Source organism: Benincasa hispida, chromosome 4 (genome assembly GCF_009727055.1).
Source record: "Benincasa hispida cultivar B227 chromosome 4, ASM972705v1, whole genome shotgun sequence".
In the NCBI taxonomy this organism is placed as follows: Eukaryota; Viridiplantae; Streptophyta; class Magnoliopsida; order Cucurbitales; family Cucurbitaceae; genus Benincasa; species Benincasa hispida.
In genome coordinates, this window is record NC_052352.1 from 64567487 (window position 1) to 64576581 (window position 9095).

Sequence of the window (9095 nt, forward strand, 5' to 3'; positions counted from 1 at the left end):
TTTGTGTTCTTCAAGGATACAACCTTAATTCATATTCCCTCTTCAATTGCATGCAGTAAATTTTTTTCGTAATTTGCATAATTTTTGGTTCTGTAAATTTTGTTCTGTGTAAAATTAAAAATCAGGAATGATCCCTGCTTCTACTATGGAACTTCACCGTTCCTTCAAGAACTACTTGTGTCAAAAGTATATAATAGCTCGCAATCACTTATTCCACTGATATTTTATTGTTCTCTTTGCAATGAGAAGATGAATAGATGTGGAACATGATTGATATCGAGCACAAACTTTAACTGCAAAAGCAATATTAGGTCTACTAGCAGTGAGGTATAATAAACTCCCAATGATGCTTCTATATAAGCTTTTATCAACACTATTTCCATTTGTATCTATGGACAGCGTAGAGTGAATGGGAGCTGGAGTTTGTTTGAATTTTGCTTTTTAAGCTTTGATTTCTTCACAATGCTTCTAACATATTTACTCTGAGAGATAAATATACCTTTATCAAGTTGTTTGATTTGAAACCCTAAGAAAGTAGGTCAATTCATCTACTATACTCATTTCAAACTCTTTCTTCATTTGCTCTATAAATAGATCAACCATCTTTTTAGACATCTACCAAAAACAATATCATTAACGTAAATTTGTATAATTACAAAATCCCTGTCAGATTTATTCACGAAAAGATTTTTATCAACTCCTCCTCTACTATAGTCATTTTCGACAAGAAACTGAGTTAACCGTTCATATTAGGCCCTAAGAGCCTGCTTAAGGCCACAAAGAGCCTTTTTGAGCTCATACACATGATTGAGGTGAAATGAATCAATAAACATTTGAAGTAGATAAACATATACATCTTCATTCAAGTACGCAGTTAAGAAGACACTTTTCACATCCATTTGAAATAACTTAAATTTCAGTAAGCATGAGATACCAAAATGCAATATGATAGCTTTGAGTGGAGCCACAAGAGCAAATGTTTCATTAAAGTCTACTTCTTCAATCTGAGTATACCCTTGAGCAACTAAACGACCTTTATTCCTAGTTACATTTCTACTTTCATCAGATTTGTTCTTAAAAATCTACTTTGTCCCTAAAACATTTATATTTTCTGGACGAGGAACAAAAGTTCAAGCATCATTCCCCAGAAATTGACCGACCTCCTCCTGCATTGCATCCACCCAACACTCATCAACAAGAGCTTCACTGCCATTCCTTGGCTCAATATAGGAAGTAAAAGGATGTTACTTGTCATCTAAAGATAGTCAAGTTTATCTTTTCTCCTAGTAGAGAACCCTTCTTCTAAACTTTGTTAGAGGCAAAATGATTTTTACGAACCCTGCTTGAGGGTTTCTTCTTACTAACTTCATGTTCTTCAGTTACATTCTCACTATTCTCATTTTGGCTTTCAATGCACTTGTAAGATAACTTGTCCTAGATATTGCAGCTAACAACAAGCAACATGCTACTTTCTTCTTCCTCAGAGACAGTATCAGAACCATTCTCAACATCATCAATTACAACATTTATAAATTCCATAACGCATCGTGTACGTTTGTTCTACACGCGGTAGGCACTACTGTTTATGGAATAACACAAAAAAGTGCCTTCACCTAATTTGGAATCTCATTTTATCTTTATGTTTCTGTCCACTAAGATATAACACATGCTGAATATATGAAAATATTTGACATTAAGTGTAGATCCCTAAACCTACCTTACTAAGTAATTATGTTTAAGTTTCTTCTTGATTATATGCTAAAGATGTTTGTAATGTTGATGTAATGTATGTTAATGCTATGTATATATAGAATGTATATAAATGTTAAGAAGGAAAGAAATTTCCCTAAGTTTAGGGAAAGGATGCTCTCATGTAGTTGGAGAAGACATCCACACTTAGTGAGAATTTGAAAAGGAATGCAAGGAGGAAGCTGAAGGGAGAAATTGACTACCCTTCGGTGGCTTTTATTCTACATCACTAAAGCGTCATTGCAAAACTAGATGTTATATGGGGTTAATTTAGATTTTGCTAAAACTGATTGGACTTGTTTTAAAAAGTTATGCTAAATCTAATGTGGATCAATATATTTGCTTTTTTCAGCAAAATGTCAAATATTGATTTTTCGTTAACTGTCTTTTCTACTTTGACCGGTTTTAATTACATGACGTGGAAAGAATCTATTAAAACATTTTTCGTGGTAAACGACCTCAAAATTTTCATATTTGAGGATTGTCCTCAAGTCTCAACCCCTGATGCACCATGAAATGTTCGTAATGCATATGAGGTGTGGATGAATGCTAATTCGAAGGTCCGAGTTCACATTTTGGCAAGCATACTTGATGCATTAGCCAAAAGGTTTGATTACATGGTCATTGCACAATAGATCATCGAATCGTTGCAAGAATTGTTTGAACGTAAATTCTCACTATTCAAGCAAAATGGGATTGATGACAATGAAACCAATAGTGTTAGTTCCCAAGATAATCTCTAGTACACATTGAATGTCAAGGGACTAACAGAGAAAGCAATTGTTGCTAACTCTGATGATGTTCATCGAGAGGATTGTCCTCTGAAATGAAAATTGGAGTTTATAATATGGATTTTGATACTGATCCCATTACTTTCCAGAAAAGGAAGAACTCCAAATACGATAAATAAGATTTATTTGTCTTAAAGACGTGCTTAGTAGAAAATGATGATTATGCCTGGATAATTGATTCAGGGGCTACTAACCACGTGTGTTCTTCCCATTACGGATTTAGTTCTTGGAAACAGTTGAAAACTGGAGAGATGACTCTTAGATTCGGTACTGATGAGGCCATTTCAGCTATTACTGTAGGCAAGCTTAAGTTATTTTTGGACAAGAAAAGGTATCTATTATTGGATAACGTTTATGTAGTTCCTCATATCAAGGGGAACTTAATTTCATTTTCTTGTCTGATTGAACAAAATTATTCCATTTCCTTCTCTAAGAATAAAGTGTTAATTTTAAGAATGGAATGGAGATAGTTTTTTGTTCAATGGAAAATAACTTGTATGTACTAAGGTCGTTAGTCATAAAAGCTGTGCTCAATACTGAAATGTTCAAAATAGTAACAATTGTAAAAAGACCAAGAGTTCCTCCTAAAGAAAATGTCCATCTTTGGCATCTAAGATTAGGTCACATCAATCTCAATGGGATTGAGAAGTTGGTGAAAGTGGATTCTAAATTATTTAGAAGAAAACTTTTTGCCAGTATGTGAATCAAGTCTTGAAGGCAAAATGACCAAACGACCTTTTACTGGAAAAGGCTATAGAGCCAAGGAAACCTTGGAGCTTATACATTCAGACCTCTGTGGTCCGATGAATGTAAGAGCACGAGTTGGGTATGAATATTTCATCTCTTTCATAGATGATTATTCTAGATTTGGGTATCTATACCTAATGCAACATAAGTCTGAAACTCTTGAAAAGTTCAAGGAGTATAAGACTGAAAATGAAAACTTTTTGGGTAAGAAGATAAAAACACTACGATCTGATCGTGGTGGAGAGCATATGAAATTAGGATTCCAAAATTATATGATAGAATATGGAATCACGTCCCAACTTTCAGCCCCAGGTACACCTCAGCAGAATGGTGTATCAGAAAGGAGAAACAGAACCCTATTGAACATGGTTCGGTCTATGATGAGTTATGTTCATCTTCCAGAGTCATTTTAGGGATATACAATAGAGACTGCAATTTATAGTTTGAACAATGTTCCCTTAAAGAGTGTTTCTGAAATACCTTTTGAGTTATGGAGAGGTCGTAAAGGTAGTTTATGTCACTTCAGGATTTGAAGATGTCCAACTTATGTGCTTTTGACAAACTCCAAAAAGTTGAAACCTTATTAAAAAATGTGCCTATTTGTAGGTTACTCTAAGGAAACGAGAGGTGGATACTTCTATGATCCAAGTGAGAACAAAGTGTTTTGTATCGACAAATGGTACCTTCTTAGAAGAATACCACATGAGGGATGATAAGCCACGAAGTAAACTTGTTTTAAATGAGATTTTTGATGAAACTGTTGAAACATCAACAAGAGTTGTTGAACAGACTGATAGATCAACAAAGGTTATTGATGTCAGTTCATCTAGTCAATCATCTCAAGAATTGAGATTGCCTCGACGTAGTGGGAGGATTGTGAACCCACATGTATGCTACATGGGTTTAACAGAAACCCAAAACATCATATTTGATGATGGAGTTGAGGATCCATTGCCTTATAAACAAGCAATGGAAGATGTTGACAAAGATGAATGGATTAAAGCCATAAATCTAGAAATGGAGTCTATGTACTTCAATTCTGTCTGTGAGCTTGTAGATCAACCTGATGGGGTAAAACCTATAGGTTGTAAATGGATTTACAAGAGAAAAAGAGGCGTAGATGGAACTTTAAAGCTAGACTTGTGGCAAAGGGCTATACCCAGGTTGAGGAAGTGAACTATGAAGAAACTTTCTCACTTGTTGTCATGTTAAAGTCTATCAGGATTCTCCTATCCATAGCCACATACTATGACTAAAAGATATGGCAAATGGACATCAAGACTGCCTTTTTGAATGGTAATCTTAAGGAGACCATCTACATTGTTAAACCAGAAGGATTCATTGAACAAGATCAAAAGCAAAAGGTTTGTAAGCTTAATTGGTCCATTTATGGACTGAAATAGACATCTAGATCTTTAAATATAAGATTTGATACTACGATCAAATCTTATAGCTTTGATCAGAATATTGATGAATCTTATGTTTACAAGAAAAGCATCAACAACTCATTAGCTTTCCTCGTGTTGTATGTGGATGATATCCTACTCATTGGAAATGTAGGCTTTTTTACTGACGCTGAGAAATGACTAGCCACCCAATTCCAAATGAAACATTTGGGAGACGCACAGTTTATTCTAGGGATCTAGATCATAAGGGATCGTAAGAACAAAAGGTTAGCCTTGTCTAGGGTTGGCAAAAAAACCCAACGGGGCGGGGATTCCCAAGTTTAACCGGGGATGGGGTCAAACCGGGGAATTTATTCGGGGCCTCGTCGAGGGACAGTATCTCCGCCCCGATCCCGACCCCGACCCTGACCCCGAATTTATATATATTTTTATAAATATATATATATAGAAATTTTATAAACTTATATATAAAAAGACCCAAAAATTTAAAAGCCCAAAACCTTTAAAAAAAAGCCCCAAAACCCCAAAATCCCTAAATCCATAAACTTATTACTGAAAATTGAAATGAAAAAAAATCAAAATCCCTAAATCCATCCCTTCTCTCCCCCCTCTGTCTTCTTTATTCTTTCTAGCCGACTTACACCTCACAATTCACTGGCCTCCCTCTCTGTCTCTATCTCTACACTGCCAGCCGACTCACTTCCGAAGTTTCGAACGAACCGAACCCACGTCTTCTGCTTTGTAACCGCACCTACCACAGCTTCAAAAACTACGCGAAACCACGTCTTCTGTTTCGAGTTCGAACCGCTTTAAAAACAGCTTCAAAAATAGCTTCAAAATCGCGCCTACCATAACGAAGTGCGAACCCACGTCTTCGTGTATATTTGTTATTTCAATGTTTTGAATTTTAGGCTTGAATATGTTTGGAAAATATGTTTGTATATGTTTGAAATTTGAATGCTTTCAATTTTGGGGTTGAACCGTCGAATGCTTTGAATATGTTTGAATACTTTAAAAATGAAGTCCAAGTCTGAAGAGGGGGTTTTAAAATTTAAATTAATTTTTTGGTAGGTTGAAAACAATGTCGTCATCACCTTCTACAAATAAAGATGCTTCAAATCCAATTCCAAGTCCAATCCCAGATCCAACCCAAGATTCAACCCCAAATTTAACTTCATGCTCATCGAATGATGATAATTTGATTGTTGATAATTGTGTTATTTTTTATGACGATATTCAGAAGGGATCTTTAAAGAGGAGATTGACATCGGTTGTTTGGAACCATTTTAAGAAACAAAAAATAGACGAAGTAGACAAGGCGATTTGTAATTATTGCAAACGAAAGTTAGGGGGTGAAAGTAAAACTGGAACCAAACATTTGCATGATCATATGAAGATATGCCCATATAAAGGACAAAAGGACATATGACAATCCCTATTGAATCCTAATAGAGAGAAGAACAATACATTGAGCTTATACAACTTCGATAAGGAAGCTATAAAAAAATCATTAGCTTGGATGATAATAAGGCATGAATATCCTCTCTCAATAGTTAAGCATGAAGGTTTTAGGGAATTTTGTAATGTCATCCAACCATTATTTAAGATGGTGTCAAGAAACACAATAAAGAAGGAGATTTTGAAAATTTATGAGACTGAAAAGTTGAAAACCATGGCATTGTTGAATGAGATCAGAGGAAAGATTTCCCTGACAACGGACATGTGGACTTCCAACTACCAAACAAAAGGTTATATGGCCGTCACTGCTCATTTTGTTGATAATAGTTGGGTTTTGCAAAACAAAATAATCAGGTTTATATATGTCTCTTCTCCACACACTTCTGAGATGCTTCATGAAGAAATAATGGAATGTCTGTTAGATTGGAATATTGATAGAAAATTGTCATCAGTAACTGTAGATAATTGTAGTACCAATGACTCTATGGTTAATATGTTTGTTGATAGTTTGGGTGGAAACTTAATATTGGATGGGAGTTTATTTCATATGTGATGTTGTGCTTATATTCCGAACTTGATTGTGAAAGATGGGTTGGCAGTGATAGGAGATGGGATCGAAAGAGTACGTAGTAGTGTGTCTTTTTGGGTGCATACACAAAAAAAGAAAGAGAAATTTGAGGAAACAGCTCGACAGTTGAATGTTTATGATGGTCAGATGTTGAGTCTTGATTGTTGTACTAGGTGGAATTCTACCTATTTTATGTTAACCACTGCATTGAAGTACAAAGCGGTTTTTTATCGATTAAAAAACCGAGAACCAAAGTACAAGTGTTTGCCTTTGGATCAAGATTGGGTATTAGCAAAAGAGATATGTGAGAAACTGAAAATATTTCATCACGTGACTGAAATATTTTCTGGATCCAAATATCCTACTGCTAATCTTTTTTTCCCAAAAATTTGTAAATTGAAATTAACTATTTCTGAGTGGACTAATATAAAAATATAGAGAATACAGAAGACATAAGGAATAAAAAATATTAAGATATGTAAACAAGTAATAATAATAATATAGAGAGAAATATATAAGAGAAAGGTAATGGAAACATAGCAAGAAAGATATTATAGAAATAAAGATTATAAAATTAAAAGTTGATTGAGTTTACATTCCATAGATTTATGGAAGATAGTTTTTTCTTGAAGTAGAAAGGATTAAAAAAAATTTGTTCAGATTGAAAGAAATAGTCAGAGATAGAAAGGTAAGTAGATGATTATACGCTAGAATTAGATGGAATAAGAAAAATTGAAGAATAGAAGAGTGATGTTTAATTACACCATAGTAATTATAATGGAACTAAATTTTGAACTATCGGGTTTTGATTTTTTGTTCCAATGGATTATGATTTTTATTCCAAATCACAATAATAATAAATCCGAAGCAACAGTTTTGATGCATATTTGGAATGGAACCTGTCTTACCTCGAACATCGATTTTGACATTTTGAGTTATATGAAATTGAATGGTGTCAAGTATATCAATTTTTACAAGAATTGCAAGAGACATATTTTAGCATCCCGTTATCTATGTTGCATCAGAGTCTATTTTAGTACCTGTTGGTAGGATTGTAAGCCACATCGTAACAAACATTCATCCAAAGATGATAGAGGCTTGATGTGCGCTCAAATTGGATTGCAACTAAAGTTTTGACAGGTTTAGTTTGTTTATTTTGTTTTACATCTTTTATATCATTTTATAATTGATAAATATTGTTTTTTATTACAAATATTTGACAATGTAAGGTTACTATCAGGGAAAGATGGTTACACATTTAGCAAACTGTTTTTAGAAGATGCAGACGATTCTGACGAAGATGGTGTGATGACTAAGGTATTGTTATAGGTTAACATATATTTCGTGGGTCGTTTTTTTTTTTTTTTTTTTTTGTAACATTATTTGTTTATTACATTTTCAATTAAGGATATGAATACACTAAGGATGGGATGATGCCACAGAAAGGTGAAAGATTTGATTTGTGAAGTCGTGAAGAGAGAGGACGAGTTTATTGAATTTTAAGTTAGTTACTTATTTGAATGTATAAGACGTTTGCCTTTAATTGACTAGATTCCTTATTCAAACTTTTTGAATTTTAAGTTGTAAAGTTATCTAATGGACTATGTTAGCTTTTAAATTGTCAATTGTGTTTATTTCATAGAAATAGTCTTGTTTTGTTTCATTGTGTGTGCATTAGTCAAATTTTCAAATAAAATCACTTGAATTAAAAAACGAGAAATTCGATTAAACTTTTTTAATGATTTTTCGTGGACTAATCAATTTTAACTAAAAAAATGGGGATTCCTAAAGATTCTCCACGGGGAAATGGGGAATGGGGTCCTGCGGGGACCCGTTTCCCCAACGGGGAATCCCCGCCTGGGATGGAGGACAATTTCCCCCACGGGGCCGGGGACGGGGGACACCCGACCGCCCCACCCTGGCCCCATTGCCAACCCTAGGCCCTTGTCTTAGGCATCGTATATTGATAAGATGCTTGTCAGATATTTGATGCCCAATTCCAATAAGGGTTTATTGCATTTCAGGTACAGAATTGTTTTGTTCTAAGGAATAGTGTCCTAAGACACCTCAAGAGGTTGAGGAAATGAGAAAGATTCCCTATGCATCGACTATTGTTAGTCTTATGTATGCAATGTTATGTACAAGACCTGATATTTGATATGTAGTAGGGATTGTCAGCCGATATCAGTCCAATCCAGGATTAAATCACTGGACGGCGGTCAAAACGATCCTCAAGTATCTTCGGAGAACGAGGGACTATATGCTTGTGGAGATAAGAATTTGATCCTTATAGGATACACAGACTCTGACTTTCAAATTGATAAGATTCTCAGAAATCCATATCAGGATTAGTATTCACTCTAAATGGAGGAGCTA